Raw genomic sequence first — 20,181 nt, forward strand, 5'->3', positions numbered from 1 at the left:
CTGAATCTAGTGCTATATCTGAAGCTCAGCAGGAGCTTCCTTGATGTGTTTTGAATTCATTCAATGACTGTTTATTGAACTCCTACAGAAATGATCTCACCCCTGCCCGCAAGCTCCCTGGTGTAATTGTTCTTATCCTTTTTTGGTTCACACCCCCCTTTGAGAATCTGATGAAAGCCATGCATCTTTACAACAGAGAAATGCAACAACCAATGAAATTTTACATCCTTCTTCAGGTAGTTTGTGGATTCTGAGTTTAGAGTCTAATTGATTTGAATTCAATTATTAGCAATGGAACATTTCTTGTTATTTCTATTAATCAAGGCTTTTTTTCCAAATTATAGAAATCCAACTCAGCTTAGTTTAGACAAAAGGAGTTTGTTTGCTTGTTTTATTTTGTTTTTTTGGCATAGAGAGTCCAGGGAAATGATTACATTAAATAACAACAACACAAATAGAGCTGTGAGCTTGGTCTCTGAAACAAATGGAGCCAGATACTCAAATATTACTAGGATATGCTTCTTTCTGCAGATCATACCAGCTTCCTCCACCACTTGGAGGACAGAGCTTGCTGACCATTCCTGTGTTTCACTTCTCACCACAAGAGAGGGCTGCCCCTCCTCCATTTGTCACAATTTTATTAAAAATCCCAAGGAAGGATTCTGCTTGGCAAACTTGAGTGACACGTTGTCTCCCAAATAATTGGTTTTTGGAGAAAGAAAAGCCCCATAGAAAGGGGATGTTCTTCCCAGAAGAAGCAGGGGTAGAAGGTCGCTGCAGGGCTTTCCCTCCCCACCTCCTGGGCCCTTGTTTCTCACACACAGCCACCTGCCATCCCCTGCAGCCTCCCTCCCCAGGCAGCACTGTGAGCTGCCAACATCTGTGTGCTGCCCACTTTCATTCTAGCACAATCAAAACTTACATGCTCTATGTCACATCCTGTCGGGATGCAACTCTGCTTTCTAAGGGCCAACTAATACAGGGGATTAATCTGGGCCAGGCTATTAAGGAAAAAACAAACAGCAAACAACAATTAAAATTCACCTTAGGGTCACTTTCTTGGGAGAAGGATAAACAGTTTGATCAGTGGCCATCTATAATAATTGTCTTAACCACAAGTAGAGCTAATAAATGGAAATCTGCCTGATGTTACCTGTGCAGACTTAAACAGCACCATGGATGGGGAAAATAAGGATTAGAGAGCTACTTTTATAGATCACACAGCAAACTGGTATCAGGCTCCAAGCCAGAGCTTACACCTCCTAATTTCAGTCCACTTATCTTCCTGCTCTATGCACTGAGGAAAGGTTTGGTTTGTCAGAAGTCCAGTAGGGCTCACCAGTCACTGCATCTGATTTGTTTCCTCACTAAGATAAATTCTGATGCTAATACTGTCCATTAAAAATATATGGAATTAGTCAGTGTTGTGGGAGACATATGTTAGAGGTGTCAGGAGCACAGGTTTCAGAGTCAGGCTGCTTGTGTTCATACCTTAGCTTTATGACTTACGTGCTTGGACAAGTTAGTTAATGTTTATGTGCCTCAGTGTTCTCATCTGTAAAACGGGCCCACCTACAGGTCTTCTAAAGTAATAGCCCCCTTTAGCATTTATTGTTCTCTGTGGTTTAGGTACTCTGGGTGTCAGCAGGCCCACACCAGGTAGATGCTCAATAGTGGCACTACTCACACATTGGATTTTAGAAGAATACATTAATTCATGAAAATCATCACTTAGAACAGTGTCTGATGCATAGTAAACATTTAATGAATGTAAGCAATTATAATTAAAGGGGAAAAATGAAAGCATTTTAAGGGCAAAGGCAATAAAGTTTAATTTTCCAGAAGTTAAGTAATTCAAACCCTTAATTAGCTAGAATTTTCTTTCTGCTGTACCGTCTTACAAGAACAACACAAATACTGCTATCAGAAATATTGTTTAAAAGTAATAAAACATGAACTTAGACTGGAATAATCAGTTTAACAAAAGTTAACAAAAAATCCAATATAGGTACCTAAAATATTCCTAGATTCAGCCCAATGTACTAAACAGGCTGTCTGCATCTGCTGTCCTTTGTAATCAAAACTGACATTCAGAATAATGATTTGTGTCTCCTGAAATCCCAGGTCCTCAAAGACAAAATAATTATAATAATTGCTATCATTTGAGGACTGCTTGCCAAACAGGCATCGTGCTAAGTGCTTAACATACATTATGCACCATGTGCACATACACACGCACACACTCATTCATTTAAACATCTTAACAACTGCTGGGGGAGGGAGTATATTTTTATTCCTATTTTACAGTTAGAAGTACATTTTACAGATGAGGAAGTTGAAGTCTGGAGAAAAGACATAACTTTCCAAGCTTATACAATTGTTACATATGGCTAGGACTTGAACACAGATCTTTCTGATCCCAAATCTAGCACTCTTAACTCTGTTTATATTCTTAATATTCGTTACCAAACAAGGAGAGTATAGTGATTCATTTTTTGTTTTTAACCACAGACAACGAAGCTTTCTCCTTGGCTCATAACTAGAAAAAACCCTGGTTCCTAACTAGAAACTGCAGCAAATGAAAGAACTTCATCTTACGTCTGAGAATACACTTACAAATGGCTATCAGCAAGGACAGCCAAAAATTAACTGTGCACTTTGGATTGTAACTACGTAAGCAAGATGATTGTGTTTTATTCATTTCTGTCTCCTCAACAGAGCCAAAAACAATGACTTATTCATGTTGATGGAATGTTTATTGAATTAAAAAATGAGTAAATAAACGTGCATATCAGCCTCTCAATCATGAAGCTGTAATCGAAAGGGGAAAAACAGATCTGGAAAGACAGATGAGATCATTTAAAAGAAACACTGGCTCTAGTGCTTCCTAGCTGTGTGACCTAAGTAAGTTACTTAAACTCCCTGACTTTTGGATTTCTCATTTGGAAATTGAGAGATTGTATATCACTATTCATATTGTCGGGAGAATTAAATGTACCAAAAAATTCTTAAACAGCTGTTACATAGTGGTCACTTGAAACTCCATTTCATTGTTCCTACTTTCTTATTTTTCCTATTTTCACCAAAAACCTATTGCCTTATGCTTGTACCATTGGTGTATAGAATCTATTATTCTCAAAGTCCTTTGCAATTTACAATGGATATCACGTTATCTTTTTTGAACATTATGATAACTCTGAAAGATAAGGAGAATAGAATAAGCTCAGGTTCTCCCAAAAGTTATAAATGACAAACCTATTCTGTTCTAGTTTGTGCAGTGAGTAAATCATAGTGCTATGATTTAAGACTAGATCCACTAGAACAAATTCTAAGCTTTTCTCATACTCCAAGTTGCTTTTGGAGAGGGTGAGAAAACCAAATCTTACAATCTTTCAGATTCATTGACATATATATTCTAAATACAGAATTATATAATACTCATAAGGCTATACTGTATTCTTCAGGTTTAACTCATACTACTTCTCTTTGTAAAACACCTTCAATTGGTTCTTACAAGCAATTACAGCAATTTTTACCAGGTATCACTCTAATGTTAACACCTGATAATGGCAGAGCCACCAATTACAATAATAGCTGTGAATAAAATTTAGAGCTCATCAACTCTAGGCACAGCCACCACCTTTCTTCTGTGGAGTACACTGGGGTCAGATATATGTAATTAATTAGGACTCTTCTTAATATAATTCTAGTTTTCACACATGTATCAAAAGATTTTCTCTTCTCTTTCTGACCTTTGAAAGTGTAAGAAAAAAATGGGAAAAAATTGACTATAAGGTTTATTCTAACCAAAAAGTTATTCCATTTTTATGTGCTATGTTGAAAAGCAAAATTCTTTTTGTACAATTATTAAATTATTCACCATTCTGCGTCTTTCTAGGGTGCCATTATATAGCCGAGTAAATGTCTCTGTACAGAAAGAAAAACATATCAACTCTGAGTCACCTCAGAAAACTAACTTTTTAAATAACAGTACATTACAAATATTTGACATTTATTAAACATCAAAAGATATTTGAGAATGTCTGTTTTCAAAGAACACGGAGTTATGCCCATTCTATTTTAAAGACCACTCTGGATCTAAATTTGACTGAAAAGGACAGAAACTGGAAAATAATGAAGAGGACTTGTAGGCAAAGATAGCAAAGATGGCAGATGTCATCTTGAGTCTGCTGTCCCAGCATGCTGACCCTTCACACCCACACAGTGCATCTCTTTCAACTTTATTAATCTTAACAGAAAGTCCTCTTTTAAGATGAAATAACTAAGGCACAGAGTGACTAAGAATCTAGTTTTGCTTTACATGGCTGTCGGGGACCAGCTCAGAGGGAAAGCTTATTCCCCCAAGGCAATTTCAACTCTCCTACATCCATCTTGCCCACCCACCCCCAGGACTAATTCATCTGGAGAAATTCCTGTGACCTACCCATTCCAAATCTGATGTTCCTATCCTCCTGAGAAGTACAGGGTATCCTCATGTTCTTCTGCTGTCTTCAGCTCAAAACAATTGTTATGTGATTCTGAATGTTCAGGCACATGCAAATAGAAATAAAAGCTGAAAGGTGACTTGTCATTAATTTTTGCCTCTGGTTCCTAGTGTGAGTAGAATTACAGCAATTTTGTGTATTAGAAAAGTTATTTTTCAAATAAATTGAGTCAGACTTCCCTCACTCTTCTCTCTGTGGGCCACAGAATCCTGTAGCTATTTTTGCGGAGGCTTTGATGGCAATGTGTTGCTCAGTGCTCACAGCTTACCTGAAGTGATTAAAACAGCCTGCAAAATCATCTGCAAAAGCTGATGGTCAGGAAAATGGAAGCCAATAAAGGAAGGTCATAAAGTCATATTTGCAGACAAATCATACCAGATCTCTTTCATTAGGGGATACATCTATAAGGTGCACTTCTTGGTCAGCCACCAGCTGAGATTTATGAAATCGGCCTAAGTTAGCCTCAAACCCATCTCATAAGAACAATAAAGTTAATGGAAAAAAAGATGTTATGTATATAGTCCAAGATGCCTGAATTGTAACAGAGTAAGTAATCACCCAAGCGATGTAACTAAAGACTTCTGCCTTTAAATATCTCTCTAGAAACATGCCGTTATGCCTTAAATTTCATGATTCAAGGCCCATTCCTATAGTCTAGGCATTGTTCCTACAAACAGCATTCTATTTTCAAATGCAAAAGCTCCTGGAGATGGGAAGCATGAAGTCAGTGAAACAGTAGCGTGAATCAATATAGGACAACAAAGAACATTGTTTTGTTTGTTGATAGAGGAACTTCAACACCCCTATGGAGCACTGGGCACTATGGAAATGAGAGCACCTGACAAAAGTGAGGGAGAAGGAAAGAAAAGAACTGGAGTAATATTTCACATGTGCAGTGTAGACCTCATCAGAGAATACTACTTTCACTAACTCCTTGACAGAGTTCACAAGATGAGGTTAGCAATAAATAATGTTAATGCTCATATACAAATAACAAGATATTAACTGCCCAAAATGTCAAGAATTATGGTTGTGTTTACAATTTGTTACATGAGGTTTAAAAAATTTGTTTCCCATGGCATTTTGTGACAGAAGAAATATTAACTTTTTTTATATAGATGGAGGTGATTGTATGACATTCCTTTTCTTTCTAAGCATATAGTGGAATGGCTGCAAAATTCTTATTTTTTGCCTTCTGTAAAACAGTTCCAATCTCATTTGCATAATTCCACTTAAAATCATTGGAGAAAATACCTGACAGAGCCTCATAGTCCTCTCTGGAATCATCCATTTTCATTTTTCTTGTTCTCTGGGCTTTTGTTGTTAGTACCTCAAAGCCTGCAGTCTCATAGCTAAGTAAAGCTCTTGTCACCGCCATCCCCATCACTCAGACTTCCCTGCCTCAAATGCTGCTGCTGTTCATGCCAACTTCAGAGATGGCTCTGTGAATGGTTCCAAGGCAGCCTGTCTGAGGGGAGCCCAGGCTGAGCCATTGTCAAGGTATCTGTGTCAGCCTCTTAGTTATCAGACTTTATCAGATGGAAGAGATCAAATCGCTCATCTGCTTTTTTTAGTTTTGAATGCTGAGCATCTGGTGTTTGATTGTGTATTGCCATGTAAGAACACAATAATCCTCAAACATTTTGATCACAAGTAGATCTGTCTGTGAGGAAAAACGACTTCCTGCTGGTAAACATCTCCTTAGCTTTGATAAAAGGTGTGGAAGACATCACACAGCACCTCAAATTGCCAAGGAAAACAGAGGCTCGTAGATCATTTGGAGTTTTGAAAATTCTGTCAGATAATCTAATTCAATTTTCGGTCTAATTTACTTATTTGAAATTATAAGTGAAAAAAGCTGATAGGCAAAGGGGAAGTGAGTGTCCCTGGTCACCACCTTAGTTAGTGATGCACCCATTCTGTGCATGAGGCCCAGAATCAGAATTTTTACTCTAGTTAATGACTGGAAAACCAGAAAAGACTTGCCTCGGGCTGCTCAAGTGGACAAAAGAGCTTTGAATGCCCCCCACATGCCAGTATGAAGGTGAGGGATAGGGAAGATGAAAGGGAGATGAGGATTGACTTTCTCTGAAGGCATTATCATTGGACCTGACACCAATATTCTGGTGGACTAGTCAGTGGGCTTTTTAGATGGGTATCAAGTGTTACTCTTTATTTTTTTAATCTGCATAGCCAGTCTGAAATAAGAAGAAAAAAAAATGAGATATATATCTGAAAACTATTCAACTAGGATAAGCAATACTAATTAAAACTTGAAAGTGAAAAAGCTTGTCAAGAATGATTTAGTCACCGAGTTGCTGAGTAGTTTTTCCCTAGAGACTCAGCACCTAATTAAGTAGAGAAGTTATCTCAAAGTACAACCTAAGGGGTTGAGTTGTAGGCTTTCCTGTTTAAGAATCTCTTCTTCACATGCCAGCATGGAACTTCTCACCATCTTAGCATTCACATTCCTTCTTTTGAAAAAACTGTGTCCCAGATGGTATGCTTGGAATGAATAACCCATTAATTCTTACATACCTAACTTCTACCAACTAAATCTCTAAGGTCATTGAATACAGGAAAAGAAAGATATGATAATCTTGTATGTGAGGAGATGGGGGAAAAGAAAAAAAACTAACACATTACTAACACATTAATTACACATCATGTGTCAGTAACCATGCAAACAGCTTCACATACATCACCTTGTTAGATCCCCACAACATCACTGTGAAGTAGATATTAGCTCTATTTTCCTTTTTCGTTTTTCTTTTTTTCGCTCTGTCTCCCAGACTGGAGTGCAATGGCGCAATCTCAGCTCACTGCAAGCTCCACCTCCCAGGTTGACACCATTCTCCTGCCTCAGCCTCCCAAGTAGCTGGGACTACAAGCGCCCGCCACCACGCCCGGCTAATCTTTTGTATTTTTTAGTAGAGACGGGGTTTCACTGTGTCAGCCAGGATAGTCTCAATCTCCTCACCTCGTGATCCACCCACCTCGGCCTCCCAAAGTGCTGGGATTACAGGCGTGAGCCACCACGCCCGGCCGATATTAGCTCTATTTTCTAACTGAGGAAAAAGATTCATGAAGTTAAGTTGTTTAAGGTCACAGAGCTGATAAACCAAAGACTGGTGTTGCAGAAATACTTATTAAAAATCATGCTCCTCCAATGCAAAAAATTATAGCCACCATGGAAAACAATATGGTGGTTCTTCAAAAAATAAAAATATATTTACCATATAGCCTAGGAATTCCCACTCTTGGCCCATACCCAAAAGAATTGGAAGCATGGACTCAAAAAGTTATTTGTACACCCACGTTTATAGTAGCATTACTCACAATAGCCAAAAGGTGGAAGCAACCCAAATGTCCATCAACAGATGAATGGATAAACAAAACAAAATGATAAAAAAGTTGATTTCCCAGTTCTGAACATCTGAAATCTGAAATGCTCCAAAATCCAAAAGATTTTGAGTGCCAACGTGATGCCACAAGGGGAAAATTCCACACCTGACTTCATGTAATGGGTTGTAATCAAAACATGGGCACACAACACAGTTTATTCAGCATCCGCAAGGGAAAAAGACCCACCCAGCCCCCTTTAGCTGTGAGATATCTTTTCCATACATGCCCACATTCCCCCACACAAGCACTCCCACAAAGAGTAATAAAATGGCATGTATGCAGGCAGAACGCAACAATAGCAAGTTCCCCACAATGTCCCACATGGGGCCAAGACCTATATGCAAAATTCACTGTTTTTGTTTTGTTTTGATTGCTTACTTATTCTGTGCTCTGTGGCAAAAATATATTGTTGAGAATGCCAAAAAGGCCTGCAGCTACCCCTATGGGCAAGAGTACTTTTTTAAAAAGAGGAAGCATTTATGTTTATCTACAGCACAGAAAGTTAAGCTGTTGGTAAAACTGGACAGTGACATAAGTGTTAAGTGTGAAACATCTTAAATAAGAGTATGGTACTAGAATGACCACCGTATATGACCTGAAGAAACAGAAAGATAAACTGTTGAAGTTCCATGCTGAAAGGGATGAACAGAAGTTAATGAAAAGTGGAGAAACACTGCCTAAAGCCAAAAATGAAGATCTTGATTGTGTATTACAAGGGTAAATCCATCAGTGTTGCAGTAAACACATGCCACTTAAGGACATATTGATCATGAAGCAAGCAAAGATCTATCACAATGAACTGAAAAATGAAAGAACTATGAATATTCAATAGGCTGCTTGAATTTAAGAAAAACACAGCATTCAGTATTTAAAGATTTGTGGTGATAAAGCATCTGCTGATCATGAAGCAGCAGATAAATTTATTGATGAGTTTGCCAAGGTCATGCTGATGAAAATATGCCACCAGAACAAATCTATAATGCTGAGGAAACATCGCTATTTTGTCATAGAAGGAAGACTTGACGGCAACTGAAGAACTCCTACTGAATTAAGGATGCCAAGGGCAGAATAACTGTTCTGTGATGTGCTAATGCAGTAGGCATGCCTAAGTGTAAACTTGCTGATAGGTAAAAGCTTGTGTCCTTCCAATCTTCTATAAGTGAATTTCTTACCAGTCCGTTATTACCCTAACAAAAAGGCACGAGCCACCCAGGGACATTTTTTCTAATTGGTTTCAAAAACATTTTGTACCAGTGCCTGCCTTGTGCTCACTGCAAGGCAGCTGGACTGGATGATGACTGCAAGATTCTGTTATTTCCTGCCAACTGTTCTGCTCATCCTCCAGCTGAAATTCTCATCAGAAGTAAAGTCTATGTCATGTACTTTCCCCCAAGTGTGACTTCATTAATTCAACTCTGTGACCAGGGTCCAGATCAATAAGGAGTAAATACAAAACACTTTCTCAAGGAGCATACTAGTAGCAGTATGAGGAGGGGTGGGTGCAGATTGCAAAAAGGAGTTTAGCATCAAAGATGTAACTGCATCCCAGAAGAATGCCTCCTCATCCCCAGAAGACTTATTTCCTGGTCTCTCAATTGCTTCTAATGTTTCTTCTCACCTAATATAAAATAAAATAAAATACAGCATATAGTATCATTTTAATCAAAACTCAGCATTGCAGGTGGAGACTGGAAGCCTGCTGCTGCTTAATGTTGCTGTTATTTAACAGCTGATACAGGTATTATGGTGATGCTACTGTGCTGCTTCCTTACACTGAACTTTCACTATATTATGTCATATTTCTTACTGTTAAGTACTTATGTGTGAACACGTGTAAGAAAATGACTCCTTTTGATAGAATATAAATTCAGAGTTAGGAATGATGGTGATGCTAAACAACCACAGATCATCCACATGGGTGGCTGAGATAGCGAAACCTTTGCTTTCATTTTTTTTAATTTTTAAAATTTTTTATTTTTATAGATTTAGGGGTTACAAGTGCTGTTTTCTTACATGTATATTTTGAGTAGTGGTGGAGTCTGGGCTTTTAGTATGACGATCAGCCAAATAGTGTGCATTGTAGCCATTAGGTAATTTCTTATCACTCACCCCTTTCCCGTGTGAGTCTCCAATGTCTATTATTTCACTCTCTAAGAAATATTGTACTGTAAGGTTTTGTTTTCCATGAATTTGTGGTGGAAACCCCCATTTCTCACTTTTATCTGTAGATCAAAGTAACTGAATAATGAGAACATATTTAGTAAACTGACAGCTTTGCCTTCTGATGGTTCAATATATACAAACTTTCTTTTGTGCACAAAATTACTTAGAATATTTTATAAAATTACCTTTGGGCTATGGGCATAAGGTATATATGAAACATAAATTAATTCCATGGTTTGACTTGGGTCCAATCCCCAAGATATATCATTATGTGTATGAAATATTCCAAATAAAAAAAAATCCCTAATCTGAAACACTTTTGTCTCAAGCATTTCAGATAAGGGATATTCAGTCTGTATTTGTATGTGAGGAAATATTATTCCGCCTTGAAAAGGAAGGAAGTTCTGACATGAATGAACCTTGAAGACATTATGCTAAGTGAAATAAGCCAGTCACTAAAGGACAGATACTGTATGGTTTTACTTGTTTTTTTCTTTCTTTTTACAAAAAAAAATTTCTGTGCTTTAATGGAGGAAAATGTATTATTTTATTTATAGGTAGTACCTAGACTAGTTAAATTCCTAGACACAGAAAGTAGAAGGGTGATTCCCAGGGTCACAGGAGGAGAGAGGAATATAAAGTTGTTGTTTAATGGGTACAGAGTTTCGGTTTGGGAAAATAAAAAATGTTCTGAAGATGGATGGTGGTGACGGTTGTATAACAATGTAAACATATTTAAGGTCACTGAACTAAACACTTACAAATAGATAAAATGATATATTTTATGTTGTATATATTTTACTACATAAAAATTATTGTGCTACTCCTTCCATACTATAGAGTTATTACAGTGTTTTAGTCAGTTCTGGATGCTATAACAAAATACCTTAGACTGGGTAATTTATGAATAACAGAAATGTATTGTTCACATTCCTGGAGGCTGGGAAGTCCAAGATCAAAGCTCTGGCAGATTCAGTGTCTGGTAAGGGCTCGCTCTCCAAAAATTGCACCTTTTATCAGCTTCCTCACACGGCTGAACACTGTGTCTTTACATGGTGGAAAGGAGGCGAGGCAGCTTCCTTCAACCTCTTTTATAAAGGCACCAATTCCATTCATGAGGGCACAACGCTCATTACTTAATCACTTCCCCCAAAGGCACCATCTCTTAATACTATCATATTGGTTATTATTTTCCATTATATGAGTTCTGTAGGGACATCAGCATTCAGACCATAGCACTGGGGAATGGCTGCCCAGCCAGCAACTACATTTCCCAGATGTCCTTGCATCCTGGTGGGCCATGTGAATAATTCTCCCCAAGGGAAACTGTGCGGAAGTAATATTATGTATCTTCTGCAAAAAGGCAGTTAAGAAGCAGATGTGCCTTCTCCAACCTCTTTTTCACCATTTGCTGGCTATTGTCAGAGAATGGTGAGACTGTAGATCAGGGAGAAATCATGAGACGGAAGAAGCCTGGGCCTCTGAGTCACCATGTCTTAGAAAATTTCACAGGACTTAAGAGGGTGAGAAATAGAATTTTATTGAAATGCACTATTGTTTAGGAGTTTATTGTTATAGTAATCCTTTCCCTAAATATACCAGTAGGGATTTGTACTCTGTCCCATGTAACCTGGGGAAATGAAAGGGCAGACCCAAAGGTTGAGCACTACTAGTGAAGACAAGGCCAAGAAACACTGCCATGAGAGACCCAGAATGAGTGTGAGAGTGCTAGAAAGCAATAAATACCGTGATGGACATGGAGGTTGAATGCTTTTACTCCAGTAAAAGGCAGTCTAATCCATTTGTGGTGTGACCAACCTTGAGCAGTGAAAATGAGACCAAAATAAAATTAACACGCAGAACTTGTGATCTGGGGAAAAAGCTAAGAATCAGCTTCCAAATTGCAGCAAGAAGATGATGGGAGGCTCACACCAAGAAGGTCAGTCTCTAAAATTGCATCGTATAATCAACCATTAGTGCTGCCATAAAAACAGCCTCTGAGTCTCTTTCAACTATACTTTTATGACTGTCTCTTACTTGGTTATATATTTAGCTTTATAAGAGGCCTGCTGTCTCAAAGTGCCTTGAGTTAGGCCACAGGGAGTTTGGGAACACAAAAGCGTTGGTTAATATTAACTTTCACATGATTATAAGTTGGAGTATGTGGTGCAACTCTTACAGAACATTATGAATGATGACCCAGAAGCGAGGGACCAAGGGCGCTTTATTGACCTCAAACCTTCTGCCAATGGATGACATCATTATTCATTTATTTGTGAGTCACATTTAGTAGGTATCTTTCTTCTGAAAGTGCCTGTGTTTTTAGCTTAAAATAACAAATAGAGCATTTAGATAAAGCAGAATCAGAGACGGGAGTGCTTGTATTAAAAGTGAAAAATAAAACATGGCTGAGTGCTATGGTGTCCCCAAAAAGGTTCCAGGGCTGTCTTTCCCATTGCCTGTTTTCAGTGGTGCTTAGGCAGAAAGCAGACAAATTTTAAAAAATAAATAAATAAAATAAAACAAACAAACAAAAAACAGTATGCAGTCCCAGTCAAGGATGTAAGCCAGCAGAAGTTTCCAAATGTGGATGCTATGAAATAGATGATTCTTCAAGGATTCACCACCCCAGAACACAATGCACAAAGCAGTAGGTCAGAGATAAAGGAGCCCACAGGATGAGAGTAAGTTTTCTCATTTCAGGGATATAGTGGAATAAGCAAAGATCCCATGTAAAACTAGGTTTGGATACCAGGTCAGACAAAAAGTTGAACCTGAAGCAAGTTTTAATCGACACCTCTGTTTAGTAATACTCTAGATGTGAAGGTACCCAGTAAAGTGGCAGGTGTTTACATAGGTGTCCAGATAGGTCACGCTGAGATATGTGCTGTTGTAGACTCTCATGCCATTGATATGTATCCTCATCCTCTCATCCATCTGGGACACAGGAACCCCACTGTTAAAAACAGCTCGCACCCTGCTCATAAGAAAGTCTTGGGCATATAAAGACATATTTGAAGGACAGAGAGAATGTACTAAAAGAATCCAGCTTTCAGAGAGGACCCGCACTTCAGAATGGGGAATCCCCATAAGTGAGGGAGTCAGGCAGGAGCACCCTTCTTAACAATCACATCTGACAGGAAAAGAAACAATGTTTCTAAACACAGCATGAAGCTGTTCTTGAACCTGCTTTGATCTTCACTTCTAGGGAGTACTCATGGACCCTGGGATACAGAAAGATGAAAGAACCCTGTCACTGAGTCACCAAGTGATTACATTAGAAGACCCCACCCATATACAACTCTCACAGGACATGAAAAGAAGACGTAGTTCCCCACCTGTCAGAAAGAATAGCAAACACCTGACACCAAGCAGCAGGTGGGAAGATAAGGGCACAAAAGGTGCTACCTCAAGGAATGCGAGAGGTTGCCACTAGACCAAGGCCACCGTATGAATGCCTGGATCCAAGGCAGCAGGCTCTTGAGGGTGGTCATACATAAGGAATCCAGAGACAGATCCTGGCCAAGCTGTACCAACACAGAATCAACCCTGGAGGAGACTCACAGGTCATAGAGGAAAGTAAGAGTAAAGAAGTTCAAGAATGATCTAGGTCAGTGGTTCTCAACCTTTGAGGACTCAGGATTCCTTTACAATTTTAAAAATTATTGAGTGCCCCAAAGAAAATCTATGTGTGTTACATCTATTGATATTTACTACGTTATAAATAAAAACAAAATTGATAAACAGATTATTTATTCACTTAATAATAAAATCCATTCCATATTATCCTTATGAAAAATAGCTACATTATTCAACCCAAAAAATAAAAATTGAAAAAAGTAATGTGTTTCACATTTTTGCAAATCTCTCTAATATCTGACTTAAAAGAAGATATTTGGATTGTTACATTGATTTCTACATTGAATTTCTTCGGATATTTTGCTTTATTTGAAGGACATGAGGAAAAACTTTTACAGACGTGTAACTGGAAAATGGAGAAGTATTTTAATAGTCTTTTCAGAGAACTATGAATAGTCTTCTTTGATACTACACCAAATTTCAACAAGTGTTGGTTCCTTACAGATTAATTGCTGTGGAATCTAGAAACATATCATTGTGCTTATCATACTCTGTTACATTAAAATCTATCGGTTTATCTTGCACATTGAATGAAACTTTTACCCATGCATGATCTTCTATCATGTATCAATCATTTAGAAATTGTTGATTCATTGTTATGAATATTAACATATCATTATCTGCTATCAAAAAAACACTTTTTAAATATTTCCATTGATCTTTTCAGAAATGTCTTTAAGTATGAGGAAGCAGCCAAGCTCACAGTGGCAGATGCAAGTTTTAACTTTCACTTATAAGATGAAATTTTCTTATTGGCAACAAACAAAGGAAAATTGTCAGTTGTTTTCCCTAAAGGGAAAGTCTTACTTTGTTCATTTTTGAGGAAATATCTGCCAAATACCCAAGTTTAAACAACGATAATTTTTCTGGCAGTCATACTTCCAAGAAAAAAATGCTGTTCCACAAAAAAAAAAAAAAAGAGAGAGAGAGAGAGAAAAAACGTCTATCCTGGTTTAGCTCACAACGCAAACAACTGCATAAGTGCTTTTCCCTAAGAGAAGAATTGTACTTCAATGTGCAGCAGAGTACTTTACACATATTTCTTATGTCATCACCCAGAATATGTAAATGATACATAGTCAAGGTTCAAGGTTTAATAAAATTAATATCTCTTACTGCTTCATTGAGGGAATTTTTCAATAAAACTGAATTTTTTTACTGTGCGCGGCAGTGAAAAACACAATGTTCCTGTAAAAATTGGTGTTGCAGGCTTGATTCATGCTAAGGCGCCAGCGCTTTTATCCACCATTGATTTTGTGCCATCAGTACAAATGTCAACATAGTGAAAATGAAATCTAGTGCTTCCATGTTATTATGAAAATTTTTGTTTTCATATTATTATGAAAATAAATTATGGACTCCCTGAAAGGACTTTGTTGAAGTCTGTAGAACACACTTTGAGAACTACTGATCTAAGTCATTGGTTCTCAAACTTGGCTGCCTATTAGAGTCACCTGAGATGTTTTAAATATTGATGCTCAGGCCACATCTTTGACCAATGAAATCAAAATCTCTGGGTATAGGGTCCTGGCATCAGTATTTTTTAAGCTGTTTTGGTGATATCAGCATACATCCAAGTTTAAAAACCAGTGATGTAAGTCCGCTGTCATTCACATTCCTATGGTATACTAAATGATAGAGGTATGACAGCTCTGAGACCCCAGGAAGCACCAGCACTTTCAGTTCAGTTCAGTTCACCACCATAGAGTGGCATCTATGCAGAATCCTGGAGGATAATTTTTGTCATGCCTGGATTCCCAGTCGTTGGCCCATTTATCACCAATGTTGCTAAATATACAGTAGCATGTGTTATGGAAGAATGCATAAAACACTGGTCAAGGATTCAAGCCAAGTACTCTAAAGCTAACTCTAATATTTATTAGCTTTGTGGTTTGGCCAAAATACTTAGCTTCTTTGCTTCCTTATCCTAAAAATGGTGATGATAATAACAACATCTATTCTCAGTGGGTGGTTAGGAGGATTAAATGAGCAAATATATGGAAACTCTTAGAACAGTTCTTGGCACATTGGAAGCACTAAATGTTAGCCATTAATACTATCCACTGAAATGCAACTTTCAATGATATATCAAAAGTACCTATCAGACAATAAACATTTCTTGAATAAACGAATGTAGAAACACCACAATTAGAGCAAAGGAGTTATGTCATGAAGTCTGGCTTTATCACTTACTGTGTTAGCTTGATAAGTTATGTAAACTTTCTGAGTTTCAGCCTTATCCATAAAATGTAGATTGTGGATTCAATGGTATATGGATATAAATTGCTACATAGTAGATGATCAATCAATTATAACTTTTAACATTTTTTAATCATCTAATGTAAATCACAATTCTCTTCGAGTCTTGAATTCAAAACTCTAAAGTGGGAATGATAGTTTCCATTAAACTTATTTCAAATTTCAAATGATGAATATGTAAATCAAGCCAAGTGTGTAATATATGTGCTACAGAAACAGGAGGAAATATGTTCTATATGTGTTCAGTGTTCTTGTAGAACTTTCTCTCCCACTGGTCCACCACAAGGCCTAACATTCTCACCATTTAAAACACTGTTCTATCCTAAAGCAATTTGTCTCCAGAAGGTCCTCATTAAAATGTACATGGAAAGGATAATGTATAAATCTTAGCTTTTAATTACCACAATGCTCAAGCTAATTAATGATGATCTAATACATTTAGATTTTAGAAATTCTGTAGTATTTCCTAGTTGAATGACTAGAGATGACAAATTATAGTTTAAAAGGGGAGGAGAAAGGGAGAAGTGGAGAAGAAGAGGAAGAAACATGCTAACATTCTATTTCCCTCTTGTCTCCAAGACAATTAATAATTGCTCCAAGTAAAATGCAGCAAGAATAATTGTTCCATTTTATTTGGAACAATTATTATTATTAATTATTATTATCATGCTATATTATTACTATTATTTTACACTATTATTGCTACCATTTTAATAATAAGGAAATGAAAGTTTTGAGGCATTAATGTGATTTGTCCAACATATGCAGATAATAAGTGATAAGACTGGGATTCAAATCAGATCTGATTCCAAAGACATGGTATTAGAGGCCACATACAGTCTATGATAAAGTAAACTTGGAAGGGAACAGGAGGCAAAGTGAGGTCAGGGAAGGCACAGGATCCCCTAACCACAGAACTGAAGAGATTGAGGAAGATAAGAACAGAATGATGTGGGACTTGCAAAGTGCTTTGACAAGAAAGATCTAACAATAGCATTGAAGATCTGCTTTAAAATAACCCAAAAAAGGATGAAACAATCAAGTACACTTGCTATGGTTGTTGCAGATTTTAGAAGATAATTTGGCTCCGAATTGTCTATACAATTTCATCTTCCACTCCTGCATGCTGCCAGCCCACCAAATCAGACCTTCCTTTACTACTCATATTGCCCTCTGTCTGAATGCTCTCCTTTCTCTATTTTTTAATTAAACTTTTTTATTTCCATAGGTTTTGGAAGAACAGGTGGGATCTGGTTACCTGAGTAAGTTCTTTGGTGATGATTTGTGAGATTTTGGTACACCCATCACCAGAGCAGTACACACTACACCCAATTTGTAGTTTTTTATCCCTCACCCCCTTCCCACACTTTCCCCCACAGAGTCCCCAAAGTCCATTGTATCATTTATGCCTTTGCATCCCCATAGCTTAGCTCCACTTGTGAATGAGAATGTAGAACGTCTGGTTTTCCATTTCTGAGTTCCTTCACTTAGAATAATAGTCTCCAGTCCCATCCAGGCTACTGCAAACGCCATTAACTCATTCCTTTTTATGGCTGAGTAGTATTCCATCATATATATATACCACAGTTTCTTTATCTACTCTTTGATTGATGGGTATTTGGGTCCCTAGTTCTATCCATTGTCTACAATTTCTCTCAAAGTCCAGGTCACATCCTCTCTCCTTTGTTAAATTTACATATATTTTCCTCTTTTTTCAACTCATGTTGGTTCTATGTCAGGTAAGATATATTTTGGTGTTTATTTATATACTAAATTGTCTCATATTTTTCATTGATTGTTTTTGACTCTCTAAACTGAAAATCTACAGGGCACAGACTCTCTTGACTAGTTTTCAAAATGCAAACAGCCTTATTGTGCAGTTTGTAGTAAAATTTATACATGAAGTAGAAAGAAGTATATTCATACAAAGTCCCATCAACAAGACACGTAACTATACGAATGTTTGATCAATAAGCTTGAAGACAATCCATTCTTAACACACACATCCCTACATAAAATATTAAATAAATTTGTTCACCTATTAACAGCTTTTTAAACCTTTTTTATTTAATAATTCTTTATGTCTATCTTTTCATATGGATAAATCTAGAATTATATGATTATTTATAATGCCTATGAAGTTTGCAGTTGTATGGATATGCACATATTGATTTAGTCAGTCTCCCATTGAGGGGCATTTAACTTGTGTCTAAATTTTGTTATTATAAACAATCCTAAGACAAACAACTTGATACACGTGCCTCTTCATAGTTTTCTCATAATCTCCTTAGAATAAATTCCTAGAAGTATAATTATTTGATGAGATCGTTTCATTTTATTTCTATTCCCATATAATACTGTATATAGACCTAAGCACAACAAAATACAACCTAGAAAGCCTGGGGGTAAGTTCAGCCTGACAGATAAAGTCTCTAACAGACAAACATGGGATACCAAACACAAATGTAGATAAATTTCTCTGAAAAAGATCTATTGAGTGTAAGTCCCAACACCCTGTGTCTTCCCCCAAAAACTTTCTTTCTTTTTCATTCAAGGGAGAGTTTTCAATGTTAATGAAAAAATGGAACTAGTTAACAATTTGCTGGTAAGGAAAAAGTGCTTGGAATGGGGCTCCTGTCAACTAAAACTGCTGACAGAAGTCACAGAAACCAGTAAGGGAAGATGATTTCTTTGCATTCTGATTTAGAGCCCAAATGCATTTTCCTCTAAAGTCCCAGGGATCAAATCAAATGTCAGTGTACAAAAATCTATTTAACCTAAAATGTACGTGACTGTGTTCATAATACAATGCCAATAATGTAGATTCAAATTCATTGCATTGTTTCTATCGAAATATACCCTGCATCACAACCACCTACATTAAAGGAAAAACTTTGTTTTTTCTTTCTCTACTCTCAACACTCACCACAGAACACTTCTGTGACCAAATGTTAGGGGGGGCGATTTCTCTAATAATCAATTCTCTGACACCAACTAGGTGCCCTACAGTTCAATTCAATTCTGACATTAGCCACCTGGAGTTGTCTTCTGATCCCACAAGTCAAGGTCTCAGTCCCACAAACCTGTTTCTTCCTGCCCCCCACTTGCCAATTGCAAATCCAGGCCTCTGGTACTGGTACTTCTGACTGACCAGCTATAAATTGGGGATTCTCACAATTCCCTCCTCTGGTTTGGTCATTTGGTAGAAGGGCTCCCAGAACTCAGGAAAACACTTGACATATGTTCATCTACTCATTGTAAAAGGATGCAAATCAGGAAAGCCAGATGGAAGAGATAAATAGGGCAAAGTATAGGGAAAAGGGACTTGGTGCTTCCATGCTCTCTCTAGCAGTGCCACCTTCCCAGCACCTCCTCATGTTCAGCAACCTGAAAGCTCTCAAATGAACCTTCCAATGATAAAATTCTATAATACTGTGAATCCTTAGCAGATTTCCTGGAGATAACTCCTCATTGAAGAATATTTACTCTGGGCTGGGACCCAATTAGACTATGTGAAAATAGATATTAAATGACTTGGGAGGAACTTTGTGTAACCTTAAAGGTAAAGTACATTTTTATGCTAATCATAATTACTAGAGTGTAGAAAGGAGGAATAACTCACCTATAATGAAATTGAATTTGAAACAGATTGTTTGTAAATATCTTCTAAAGTAAAACTTTTTGACAAGATTCCCACCATCAACCAAAATGGAGAAACAGGGACCAGGGAACAGATTTACTCTACCATATAAAATAGTTAAAAAAAAAAAAAAACTGGACAAAATATATGAAAATACAGTTTTCAAGATATTGAACATCAAGAAACAAAGGACAGCGATCTGTGAGACTCAGAATACCAAGGAAGTGAGCCCTAAAATTTCATCAGCTTATTTCCTGGAAAGAATATCCCATGCAGTGGCACAGGGAGGAAGAAACTAAAAAGATTCCAGAAAGTTCTCTGCGTTAATAAGACAAAGCAGAAAAAAAAAAAAAAAGACTAGACATTACAGTGCAGAGTACTAGGGAAGAGAGAACTTCAGAGAGAATGAAAGACAGAGCGTGCTCCTGAGATATGCAGCGAATCTTCCTGAATCTTCAGCTGGGTACTAATCAATATGTGTGAAAAGAGACTACCCAAGGCTAGAGAATCACACCCAAAATGATTAGAGAGAACAATCTCTGTAGACCACGCAGGGCCAGAAATAGTTGC

At 37.3% G+C, this 20,181-nt stretch overlaps 1 protein-coding gene across 1 annotated transcript in view; it reads right to left on the minus strand.

Annotated features, from left to right (window-relative positions):
- LOC134807377 (uncharacterized) overlaps nucleotides 1-20,181 on the minus strand; it is a 348,735-nt gene that overhangs the window by 42,143 nt on the left and 286,411 nt on the right. The window lies entirely within an intron of this gene.

Source organism: Pan troglodytes, chromosome 9, assembly GCF_028858775.2.
Source record: "Pan troglodytes isolate AG18354 chromosome 9, NHGRI_mPanTro3-v2.0_pri, whole genome shotgun sequence".
NCBI classification, from domain to species: domain Eukaryota; kingdom Metazoa; phylum Chordata; class Mammalia; order Primates; family Hominidae; genus Pan; species Pan troglodytes.